Genomic DNA, 12,493 nt, shown 5'->3' on the forward strand with positions numbered 1-12,493 from the left:
AGATTGCTCAACGAATTAGCAACCGTCCTGGCCGGCCCTTTAAGAGTATTCTTTCGAAAAACCTTAATCGAAGGGACTTTGCCGGCCGATTGGAAAAAAGCCCAAGTGACACCCCTGTTCAAAAAAGGTGACAGGAGTAACCCAGGTAACTACAGTCCTGTAAGTCTCACAAGTGTTGTGCGTAAGGTGATGGAATCGGTTATGAGGGATAGGATTATAGATCACTTGACTGTTAACCATTTTCTATCAGACTGTCAGCATGGCTTTATTGCTGGCAGATCATACACCACTAATCTCCTGTCTACCTTGAATAATTGGACTCGCCTGCTGGACGAAAGGGTGCCAGTGATCATCAATTTATTTTTGAAAATAGCAGCCGTGTGATACCGATGCCTGCTCACAGATCGTAACTCGTGCAGAGTTAGACATGTGCAAGTTATAGGAGCACGTACGATGTTTAATTGCAAAAAGCATGGCTGTGTAAATGATTACTAGCTTATCACATTAGTGCTTGCATTACAGCATGAATGGAAATAAGAAAAATGAACGTAAACACCCACCTATTTCTACATTAAACATTTTATGCGTGCCTTACATACATACGCCCAACATGTTTTCTTTCAGTGAGCAAGCAACATAGGCTACATTTCTTCACCTCCAGGCAGCTTTGCTCTACTCAAGTCGCTGCCTAATTTTAATGACACAACGTCAGGGTAATTATAATTATCAATGAATACTGAACTAAATTATATTTAAACGAGCAAAAAACTTATTGTGTAACTTCTATCAATGAACTCCCAAGACTACGCGCTAAAGTCTAACTTAATTCGTGACTTACATCGTCTGCCGCAAATTTCGCTTGTGACATTTTAATTGAAAACATAATAACACTTCATCCACGCAGAGTGTAAGTCTAAAACGATGCAACTCGTGTGTATGTGACGTGACCTTATGCAGCGGCGTAGCCGACTTCTGCCGGTCGCGCCTAAGTCTTCACTTGTGTTGTTGAAGTCGGCCTATAGCCGGACACGCATCTGGTTGCTTCCTTAGATTTAGAGGCATTAGTATAAGTGAATATATTTGACTATATTGAACCTGGAAATATAAACTTTAAGTTAATTTGCATACAAATAGTTCATTGATGGGAGCAGCACGATACAATTTGATCGTGGGTCTGGTCGTGACTGCTCATCAGCTCTCCTTTCATTTACAGCCAAACAGATAGCATTGATAGCAACCTGTTCACGTATGTTCAGATATTTACTAAATATTTCTGTTCAAGTGGTTTCAATTATCTTTAGACAAGATCTCCATTCATATATGAGCCACGGATCTGGCGGCAGAGTACTTTGCCCGACGTCTGTCATACAAATTAAACTTTTTTAAGCCAAGATGAGCATATTAATCAATGATGTGGGCCACCCAAGTACATATAATTCAACTATTTATTCAACAATTTTAACGATGTTTAACAATTAAGCGAGTCGCCCCTGCAGCACAACCGCCGGCACAAACATTCGGCATCACGAGGTCAGTTTGGTCGAGTCTTTGACGATGAGGAATGCCATCGGCAACAATTTCCTTGCATTTAATGCTGTCTGTACACTAGAAGTCCGATTTTGTTCTAACTTTACGGAGGAACGTTCATGCGTTTTATGAAAACAATAGCGATTTCAGCGTTTGTATGGCCGTAGCCCGTAGGCCTGCCACCTGCTCTTAACATCGCATATTCTCACAGCTTGTCAAGATCTCGATCACGTAACTCGCTGCTCCAATTTTGCTTCGCTTAAGTGCCTCTCTTCTGCAATCCTGGCTGTAACCACGAGGCCGCCCTGTCATGACGCTCCGAGTATGAACGCGTTCAAGAACAGACTAGACAAGGTCATGCATGAGCATATGTTTAGTCTTAAAATGCCTCGTACCCTACGGAACAACTGATATATAGAAGCTATTTCAAATCAACCGTCCGTTGAAAAGATCTGATCAAAAGGCCAGTCTAGTCAAGAAAAGTACAAGAATCGGCGACAGGCCTATCCAGGCCTATTCTTTAAATGCCGAAGATACTATACTATACTATGACTGGCAACCCTGCAGCAAGCTGATGGACTAGCATTTCTTCTGTATCTGTAAGCTTACAGGACTGGGCTTGTAATTTTGCACCTATTTTAATTGGGTCAAGTGAATTCATTCTAACAAAAAAATCATATAAACATACTTGAAACAGAAAGGAATATTTTATCAACAACCATCATATTTTGGAGAAGGGAATCATAGTTTAGGTTAATTACTTTTCATTCTATGTTGCCTGGTGAACTATTTGGTAATTATCAATAATACATTAATTTTTATATCGTGAATTTTTTTCTGCTAAGCTAGGTAAATGTAATAAAATTTTTGGTTATTGATATATTTTTTTGTTAACTGGAGCCTTTGCTAACCACGGTTCTAATGTAAATGCATTTTTAGGGGTGTCCCGTAACCTGTATTAACCCAGATTAGGCCAGATAAGTAATCCTCATTACCCTGTCATACCAAAATGACCTTTGACCACCACTTTGTTCTGGATTGAGGTATGAAAGTTCTGTCAATAAAGTTTTAAAGCTATAGCTGACACCCGTCGGCAACTTTTTTTCAAGCCGAATTTTTTAATACCGGTACAGCAAATATTTTTTTAATGCAGATCATGGCACAAGCATGGAAAACCTCTGCCTTCAGGGCCACAACTAGCAAGGGTGCAGAGGGTGCAAGCAGCATCACCAATAGATGGATTTTTAGCCCAAAGCATTGCCAGCCATTTTCAAGATCCGTCGCCAGGTAATTTTTAATAAGAAAATGCTGCTAAAACTTTGATAGTATATCTCTTACTCTCCACGCACTGCATCATTGAAACTGATTCCTGGACAAGCTTCTCTGCACCCTGATCCATCCAATGTACCGGAAACCTTACTGTATGCGCTTGTGGTCTTCCAGATTTCCAATAATTTCAAAGTTATTTCTAAAAGGCAATAATTTAAATCCAAATGTGTTGGCAAGATCTTCTGAAGGCATAAATTTTGCTGCTGATGCATTGCCAATAATCTTTCGATATTCCCTTTTCAGAAATGCTAGATTTCTGCCAGATCCAGGGTGCAGAGGGTGCAAGCAGCGTCACCAAGATATGGTTTGTTTTTAGCCAAAACGTTGCTAGCTATTTTCAAGATCCATCACTGGGTAATTTTTGATAAAGTGCTGCAAGCAACTTTGATGGTATATCCCTTACTATCCACGCACCACAACACTTACACACAATGCAACTGATTTCCAGACAAGCTTCACTGCATCCTGATCCTTCCAGCATACCAGAAACCATACTGTGTGCACGTACCTATGGTCTTTCAGATTTCTAGTAATTTTGAAGTTATTTCTCATATGCAATAGTTTCAATCCAAATGTGTCGGCAAGATCTCCAGAAGGCATAAATTTTGCTGCAGATGTGTCCCCAAATATCTTTCGATATTTAAACACTTTCTGCACCTTGGTGCACCAGATGAATTGCATCCTATCTAATTGTTAACAAAAGCGCACAATCAGGACGCAAAATTTCATGTGTATTAAAAATTTTATTGCAGTCGCTAGATTTCAGAAACAAGTAGGAAAATTCCAATCCTGCCATAGCAGTACTTTTTCAAAATATCACTTTTTAACATTTTTTCAGGGATTTTTTTAGAGCTAGTATATGTATGATTTCTTAACATACTGGATTTAAAAAATATTGAAGTTTACAGTTCTAAATATAAGTCTTTTTTCTCACTATCTCTGTTAAGGGGCAGCCTGGTGCTGGCAGGGGACCCAGACAGGCCAGACTCCCAGTGAGATAAGTTTCCTAACCAGGTTGGGAAACTTATCTCACTGGGAGTGGGACTTGGGAGTGACAGTCTGGGCAATGTGCTGTGTGGCGTGTGCATGTCAACAGCATGTGCACCATATGAGGCATATCATCCGCATATGTCATGCAAACCGGCAAACCAGGCGACATGATGCCAACATCAACGATTAACCGACATGCACCAAGTCGACCAAGAGTCTATACTCTCAAGTCTATTATAGTCTATCAAGGCTCATGGTTTCCATGTGAGAATCGTGCTAAACTTTCTTAGACAAGAACGGCACACTATCATCCATCTTGCTGTCATATCTGTAACTAAAGTTATTCAAGATTGAAAAAGTCGCATCAGAAAAAATATAGGCCATTTTGGGTGTAGCAGTCTTGTTGAAATTTGGTGGTGGTTGCGGGTTGCAGGAGAAAAAGAAGTCGCACGTTGACCGCTTGTAACACCTGGACTCTGCAATAGTTATTTAGTTGAAGTCTTCATCATGTTTCTCTGAATTTCATTTTCTTCTTTGCTGGCATGAGCTCTCCTTGTTATCAACAATTCTCTTGTTTAGGGCAAATCACAGTTTAATCCAGTGCATTTGACCAGCTATATTGTAGATAGTCGACCGTTTTGCATGAGGTATGTCGTGGTTGCTTTCACTATGTGGTGCTGAACTCTTCTGGGATAATTTTGCTGAAATTTGTTCCCAACTGCTGCGCTCCTTCTTCTTCTTAGCAGGGGGTCCACACTGTGGTGGACATAAAGCCACAGGTCTGCCTGATGGATGACCGCTGGGCCTGAGAGCTTGTTGCTGGTTAAGTTTTTAGCCTCTTAGTACAGGAAGCTAGTCTATGCTCTTTAAGAGAGATCAGTTCTCTAGTAGCTCCATACAGGATTTGAGGAGTTTTTAAAGATACAAGTATTAGTGAATGGACTTAAAATTAGAAGCTCATTTGAGGCAAAGCATGAAAGGTAAACGAATGCTGATTTAGCCTCCCTACCTCAGCTACCTACTTCAAATACCTAAAAGACTTGCCTAGATATTTATAAAGATGCCAACGATAACAGTAGGCAGAACATAAGTGGCTGTAATCAAACGTGTACATGGCCGCCATGCATGCTTGTGTACAGCTGTTGCATGGCAACCTACAGCTCGCCTAACCTGCCTGACTTCAATATGAATAAAGTTGAAAATCGAAATATTTTCTGTTGTACATTATCATTTTGATTACCTCCCCCCAACAAATTACATAGAGTAAATTCTACATTAATGCATCTTAAATTACGTTGTAGCTCTTGTCTTGGCAGTACATGACGTTGACAATCCAGAAGAAAATGCGCTATTGTATCCGATGCATTGCAGGTGGTACATTGATCTGTGTTGCTCATGTTGAATCTGTATAGATGGCTCTTGACACCGGCATGACCAATTCTGAGTCTTGCAGCTGCACACTCTAACCTGCGGGACTTTAGGCAGAGCCAAGGGCGCAGTCTGGGTTCAGTCATGAGGTCACTCATGAATGTGTGAGCAACAGTTGCTTTCCAAGTCCTGGTCCAGTGCTTGTGTAACTTCTCCCTGACGACGCCGAGTGTTTCCTCTTCACTCAAGGTTCTCATGGCAGAATAGAGATTTTGATGTCCCATAGTAGCTGCCTGGCCTTCAACCTCATTTCCTTTTACCCCAGAGTGTCCTTGCACCCATTGGAGTATTGTGGACACTTGCCTTTTGTAGATGAAATCTTGAATTTTTTAGACATATTCTTTGTATGAGGTGTTTATGGTGTTCATGATTGCATATAAAGCTGACTGGGAGTCAGTCAGCAGGAGAATGTTCTGTGTGCTTAGCCTCGGGTCCACGTTGCAAAGATGCAGAGCCTTGACAATTGCAAAAAGCTCTGAGCCAAGGACTGTGTAAGCAGGGTTCAGCTTCCATGTGGTAGTGCTGTGTAGAGTTGGTACATATATAGCTGCAGCTGTAGACCCATTGTTGAGTTTTGATCAGTCTGTATATACATGCACATAGGAAGGGAAATTACTATTGCAAAAATCATTGAATATTCCCCTGTTGATGCCTGGAGGGGCAAATCGCTTTTATAAACGATCTACCAGAAGTAGTGTCAAGCGTGTGCTCCATGTATGCCGATGACACAAAAGTTTATAATACAGTTAAGGATGCGTCATAGACATATTCTTTGTATGAGGGGTTTATGGTGTTCATGATTGCATATATAGCTGACTGGGAGTCAGTCAGCAGGAGAATGTTCTGTGTGCTTAGCCTCGGGTCCACGTTGCAAAGATGCAGAGCCTTGAAAATTGCAAAAAGCTCTGAGCCAAGGACTGTGTAAGCAGGGATCAGCTTCCATGTGGTAGTGCTGTGTAGAGTTGGTACATATATAGCTGCAGCTGTAGACCCATTGCTGAGTTTTGATCAGTCTGTATATACATGCACATAGGAAGGGAAATTACTATTGCAAAAATCATTGAATATTCCCCTGTTGATGCCTGGAGGGGCATCACGGCTGCAGGTGCTTTGAGTGGAGAGATTAATATGGGGTTCCGAACTGTACTATGGAGGTAATGGTGAAAAGTTGGGCGTAGGTATTCTATGGAAGCTGGGCATGCTCAAGGCTGTCAGAAGACTCCTGCCCCTTCTGGAAAAGTGACTGTTGTCTAAATTGTGAGCAGAGACGCCCATTGCATGGCAGATTTCTTCCCCAGATTTGCCCTGAGGGCAACGCAAGCTTTTAAGGTACCACTTGAGAAAAAGGTAATCAAACCTGATCTCCAGAGGGGGTATATGAGCTTCAATTTCCATGGATGAAATGGGAGATGTTTTATGGGCACCAAGGACAATTCTCAGTGCACTAGACTATTATTTTTAGCTTTTGTGTCTGTTTTACAGAAATGTCACCAATGTTAAATAGGATACTGCCGTACTCAAGTTTGCTGCGGATGAAGCTGATGTACACTTGCCGAAGCAGGCGCCTTGAAGCACCCCAGCTGCTGCCAGAGATGGCACGTAATGGTGCCAGTCTGCGGAGACCTTCATTCTTCAGATGAGAAATGTGTGCATGGAACTAAATTTTGGAGCATCAAAAAGAACACCCAGAACCCTTTGCACAGGCACACTGCTGATTGGTTGGTCTGAAATAAGTACGCTGACTGGTGGTATGATGCGTTTTTAGTGAAGAGCTGGAGTGAGCATTTTAATGGGTTAATGGTAAACTGCCATTTTTTGAGCCCCTCGCTTAGTGTATTTAGATAGCATTGCATCATTCTTAGTGTATTTAGATAGCATTGCATCTAAATTCCAGTTCTGGACAGTTGCCACAGAACTAGAGACAACAGCCAATTTAATATCATCTGCATATGATAGGACTTTTACTTGAGGGGATCTTTGCAGGTCGCTCAGCATTATATTGAAAAGTGTGGGTGAGAGCACAGCACCTTGGGGAAGACCCCTGCCCAGGTTCCGTCTCAAAAGAATGGCATTCCCCAATTTGTACTGAGGTGGTTCTGTCTTTCAGGTAGTGTTATGTCCACCTGATTAGTTAGAGTCCAGCTGTAGGGTGATCATCTTATAGAGATGTCCATAGTGCCACACGCAGTCAAAAGCACCCTGAATATCTAGATAAGCAACACGAGGTGTATCTTCCATCCACTGCTGCCTGTTTGATAGTATGGGTTAGTACGGCAAGAAGATCAATGGTACTTCTGCCATGACGACATCCTGTTTGAGTGGGAGGTAATGCATGGTTGATTTCAATGTGGTGTTCTATCCTTTCTTGTATAATTCTTTCCATGAGTTTGCCAATGCATGATAGCAGCGTTATGGGTCTGTAAGATTTGACCTTGCTTGGATCCTTGCCTGGCTTTAATATTGGGCACTTGACACCCTGCTTCCAAGCAGTTGGGACTGTTCCGCTGAAAAAGCTGGTATTGTATAGGTTGAGGAGCTCCATTTTTATAGTCTGGGCTCCTGGAGAGAAAGATGTTAGCAATAACATCACTGCCAGGTGTTGTATTTCTCAAGGATTGAATGCTTTTATGGAGCTCATAGAAGCTGATTTCAGGACACTGCGTCTCAACAGTATGTGCCACAAAACTCTCCACTCTGTCAGTCACCTCCCTGTCAGCTGCTTGGTCGTCAGAAGAAGCAAAGCCGCTGGTAAAGTTCTCGAGAAAAAGTTCAGCAATTTTTTGATTTGTGGCAGTATGTTTTCCAATTGGAAAATTCACGGAGCACTGCTCCCCACTAATGCTCTTGATAGTACGCCACACCTTGGAGGTGGCTGTTGTGCTGCCCAGGGTCTCGGTGAACTTAGTCCAGCTCTCCCTTTTCTTCTTTAGAGCCAGGTGTTTTCCAACTGCAACACATCTTTTGTAATGAATCAAGTTTGAAAGGGTTGGGTGACTCGAGAGTTTGTTCTTGGCTTTTCTTCTGTTTTTAACAGCCGCTTCACACTCCTGATCCCACCATGGGGTCTTTCGATTCAACTGTCTTGTGCCTGATGTCCTTGGTATGCATTCTTTGGTGATTTCAATGATTTTATTGGTGATGGAATGATTATGGGTTTCCACATCTAGAGGAAAGTGCATATCAGTTAAAATTTGACTATTTTGCTGAAACAGGGTTGCCCACTTTTTCCAGATGGCTCTCTTCAAGGCCCAATTTTTTCTTGGTCCAATACCTTGCTTTGCACACCTAAAGCCAAAGGTGATCTCCAAGGGGAAGTGATCGCTGCCTATATCACTGCCGCGATGCAGTTCCCCGAGGACCCCCAGATCATGAGTTGCTATGCATAGGTCTAGACATGAAGTTGAGCCAGTACAATTATCAATGTAAGTAGGAGTGTCTGCGTCATTAAGCAGTATAAGATTGCGTGTTTCAATTAACTATTCAATGCTCTGGCCTGTGAGGTTGTATCTGTTTCAGGAATCCCACAGGAGTGAGTGTCCATTCAGGTCGCCAATGAGAATAAAACTATTTCCAAGCCGCTTAGTGTAATGCTGGAGTTCCTCTAGCGATACATTTTTGCAGGGGTTGTAGACATTCAGAATGTTGATGCTATCAGAGTAGGTGTATATTTCAATGGACTAACACTCCAAGAAACCAGTTGGAAATGGGATCACTTGCCTTGGTTTAAAAGTAACATCCTCCCTGATTAAAATTCCCATGCCCCCTTCTCTCCCAATCAGTGCAGCCATAAGGATTGATGCCCATGAAATTTGGGCTCATTCCTCTTCAGCCAGGTTTCACACAAACACACTATTTCTGGTTTTTTAGTGTAAATGTAGATCTTCAGCTCTGATACTTCGCCTCTCAGACCGTTGCAGTTTAACCGATATATCTCAAATTGGGACTCTTGTGCAGTAGGTCGCTGAACAGAATTAAAATTTGAATGAGTCATTTTATGTTTTCTTCTTTTTGGAGTTTCTAGCCGTCTTGGTTTGTCTCTTTTTGAGAACTTATTGGTTGTTCATCAATGGCCATGCTTGATGGGCCAGGGCAGGCGGATGTGCAGGCAGCTGTAAAGGTTGCCTCAGTTGAAACAGGTTCTTCAGTAATAGTGGTCTCTGCATGCAGCTCCCTCAGCAAGGCCTCAGCAACACCACTGCCAAAGTGTTTTCTGGTTGCACTTATGGTCAGCAGTTCTTTTCCCTTCTTATTTTCTTTCGAGAAATCTGTAAGGACAATCTCTTTCAGAAACTTGCAAATTGATATACTGAGATTCTGGATTTCACATCTTATTAGGTTGGTGAGGGTGGCTGGTTGCTTCTTCTTCATGGCCTTGCTTCATCTATGGCCTTGGCTTGGACATTAGTATATATAGTCAAATGGGGTAAGACAGGATCGCAGCCTTCATGGGGTAAGAAAGGACCAGCCCATGGTGTGTATTCTGAATTCAATTTGAATTCAGTCAAATTGAATTCTGTGCACTGAATTCAATTTGACTAAAGAATATGTTAGAACAATCATTGCCTGTCATTTCAGTGTTTGTGGCAACCCTCTTCTGCAAATTATGAATTTCTGGCTAATTTTTAAAGAAAACCTATGTAAAGCAGGGTCGCAGAATAGTTAACCCTGTTTGGGAAATAAGCTCTGTCTAATGACAAAAAAATTTTTGGCCAGGTTTGTGGATGTAGGCAGGTAACCTGAAGTAATAGGCAACTTTTTAGACATACTAGGCATTCCTACCTGCTACCATCACTGCCTGACATGTATTCTAAAATGGGGTAAAAAAGGACCGGTCATGCGGTAAGACGGGACCACTAAATGATCCTGTTTTACCACACAAGCAAACCTATCTCACCCCACAAACGGTCCTGTCTTACCCCACAAATGGTCCTCTAATACCCTACAGTTTATCAAAAATAGTTTTTAAATGAATATATTATTGTGTAGTACATGGAGTATTTTGGTCAAAATTTTTATCTTTTGCTCAAACTTCATTATAACTTCTTAGCTTTTTTAATTAGAGAAATTTAGTGCACTATTTTGAGTTGCATCAAAGGGATATAGAAAAAAGGGATGTCTATTCCCATTAGTGAGCTGCAGAACTATGTGCAAGATTGACTGGGGGAAAAATCACAGTATGAAACATGAAAAATAATTATGATCACAGCTCTGTGAGGAAGGGCTTGAGCTATGTTTGAAGAAGTGCACCACAAATGCAGTTAGCAAGAAAACACATGACGTCTGACAATTAAGTTATTATCCTTTGGTTTTATTACCAATTTGATAAATTTTTCAGACAATGACACTAATGGAACATACATGAAGCATATAGCAGTGCTCTGCAATGAACCAAAGCCAACCCACTATTACTATGCTTAACAAAGTTTTCTCGTGACAAAAACTTCAATGTGACTGATATTAGAGTTGACTTCCTGCAACACAAAACAGTAACAAGGTTTGCTTAAACAAATAATGTGTTTCTAGATGGATAATATTGAATATCAGATTTGTACCTACTTTTATTAAAAACCTTGTAACATAAGAATTACCAGTTGGTCCTTTCTTACCCCAGCCTGGTCCCATCTTACCCCGATGGGGTAAGATGGGATTAGCTCACTTTTTGTAATCTGTACAGAAAACTATGTTAGATGCAAAACGTCTGAGTTGTAGCTTAGAAGCCCATTGCATAACTACACATTGGGAGAGGTTTAGGTTTTTTTAGTTATTCGTGGTATAGATGCTACAGGCTTGTTAGTGGTTTCGGTCCTGTCTACCCCATCTGACCCCATTTCGGTCCTGTCTACCCCTGTCTACCCCATCTGTTCGGTCTACCCCATCTGACCCCATATACCTGCAGTCTCGGCTGCTGGCAATGTGCGGACCTCCGCAATTTGCACAGTCAAATTTTGATGATGAACACACATCTTTTTAGTGATTTCCAGCACAGAGCAGGCAGCATACAGGAGCGGTACATCCACTTGCAAGATGTTGAGGTCGCTGGCATCTGTAGCATCTAAGGGGTGGTGGATTATAGGGTCTCACTCTGTATGAGATGTAAAAAAAGGACTTTTTCAGGTAGCTGGTTACCTTCAAAGTCTAACTTCAAGACCAGAGAATCCTGTTTTGATGCTCCAGAGAATTTTGATAGTCTGGAGATCTTAACAATTCTGCAAGCTTGTCTTTGCATGTTCAATAAGTCGTCAAGGTCATTGTCATGTCCGACTGGACCAATGGCTCCTGAGCAGATGTTTCTCATGTCAGATGATGGTTTGTGGCATTCAATTTGCTATTTTTCAAGTTTAGAGGTAGAGAGCAAGATTTTAATTGCCGCCTCTTCATTTGTTTTGAATTCAACAGCAACAATGTTTTGTCTTTTATTTATGCGCACATCTTTGATTGAGGACTCGTGAACAATTTTGTTTAGTTCTGCAGCAACTGAAATTGGATTTAGAGAAATTTTTCTCATGTCCAGAGACTGTTGCTTAATTAGAACCGTGTTTTCATTCCCAGATGACTGAACAGTTGAATTTGAGGGAAAAGATCTTAGCTACTTGAGATTTTCTGATGGCCCGGTAAGTTTAGGAATCTTTCCGTCTCCAGAGCCTCTGGTTGGATTTGCTCAATCACCTAGCTCTTCTTCGGAATCAGTGCTTTTTTTGCCGCTTGCGACTTCTGGAGTTTTTAGGTTGTGATGCCTCATCTATGCCAGTTCCTGCAAAAAGATCATCATCAAGCACATTTCACATTTGGTATTTGTTCATTGATTTCCACATTTTTTTGTAGCAGAAGTTCAGTTTGCGCACTATTTTCTGGTGTGTCTTGCGTTGGTGTTGCTGGAACTATGTTATCTTCATCTTCTGGTGTGTCAGAGCCTAATTCTGATATCATGAAGGTAATTTTCTATAATTTCAATGCAAGCGCTTTTTCTGCCTTACACAGAACACAGATACTTCAGAAATGTTTACACAGAACAGAAATACGGTCAAATTGACAGGTGATTTATAACAGAATAATAACTAAAATCTAAATGTTTCTAATAACATTGCATGACAAAGTGAATCAGTAATCAGTTGATGGAAAATACAAGTACAAGAAAGGAATGTTAGGATCAAATTAAATGATAACAATAAGACTAGAATATAACTAATAGTTCATTTGAGCTAAGGAATTTAAAAGCAAA

The sequence above is a fragment of the Hyalella azteca genome, unplaced genomic scaffold (genome assembly GCF_000764305.2).
Source record: "Hyalella azteca isolate HAZT.00-mixed unplaced genomic scaffold, Hazt_2.0.2 contig13731, whole genome shotgun sequence".
Taxonomy (NCBI): Eukaryota; Metazoa; Arthropoda; class Malacostraca; order Amphipoda; family Hyalellidae; genus Hyalella; species Hyalella azteca.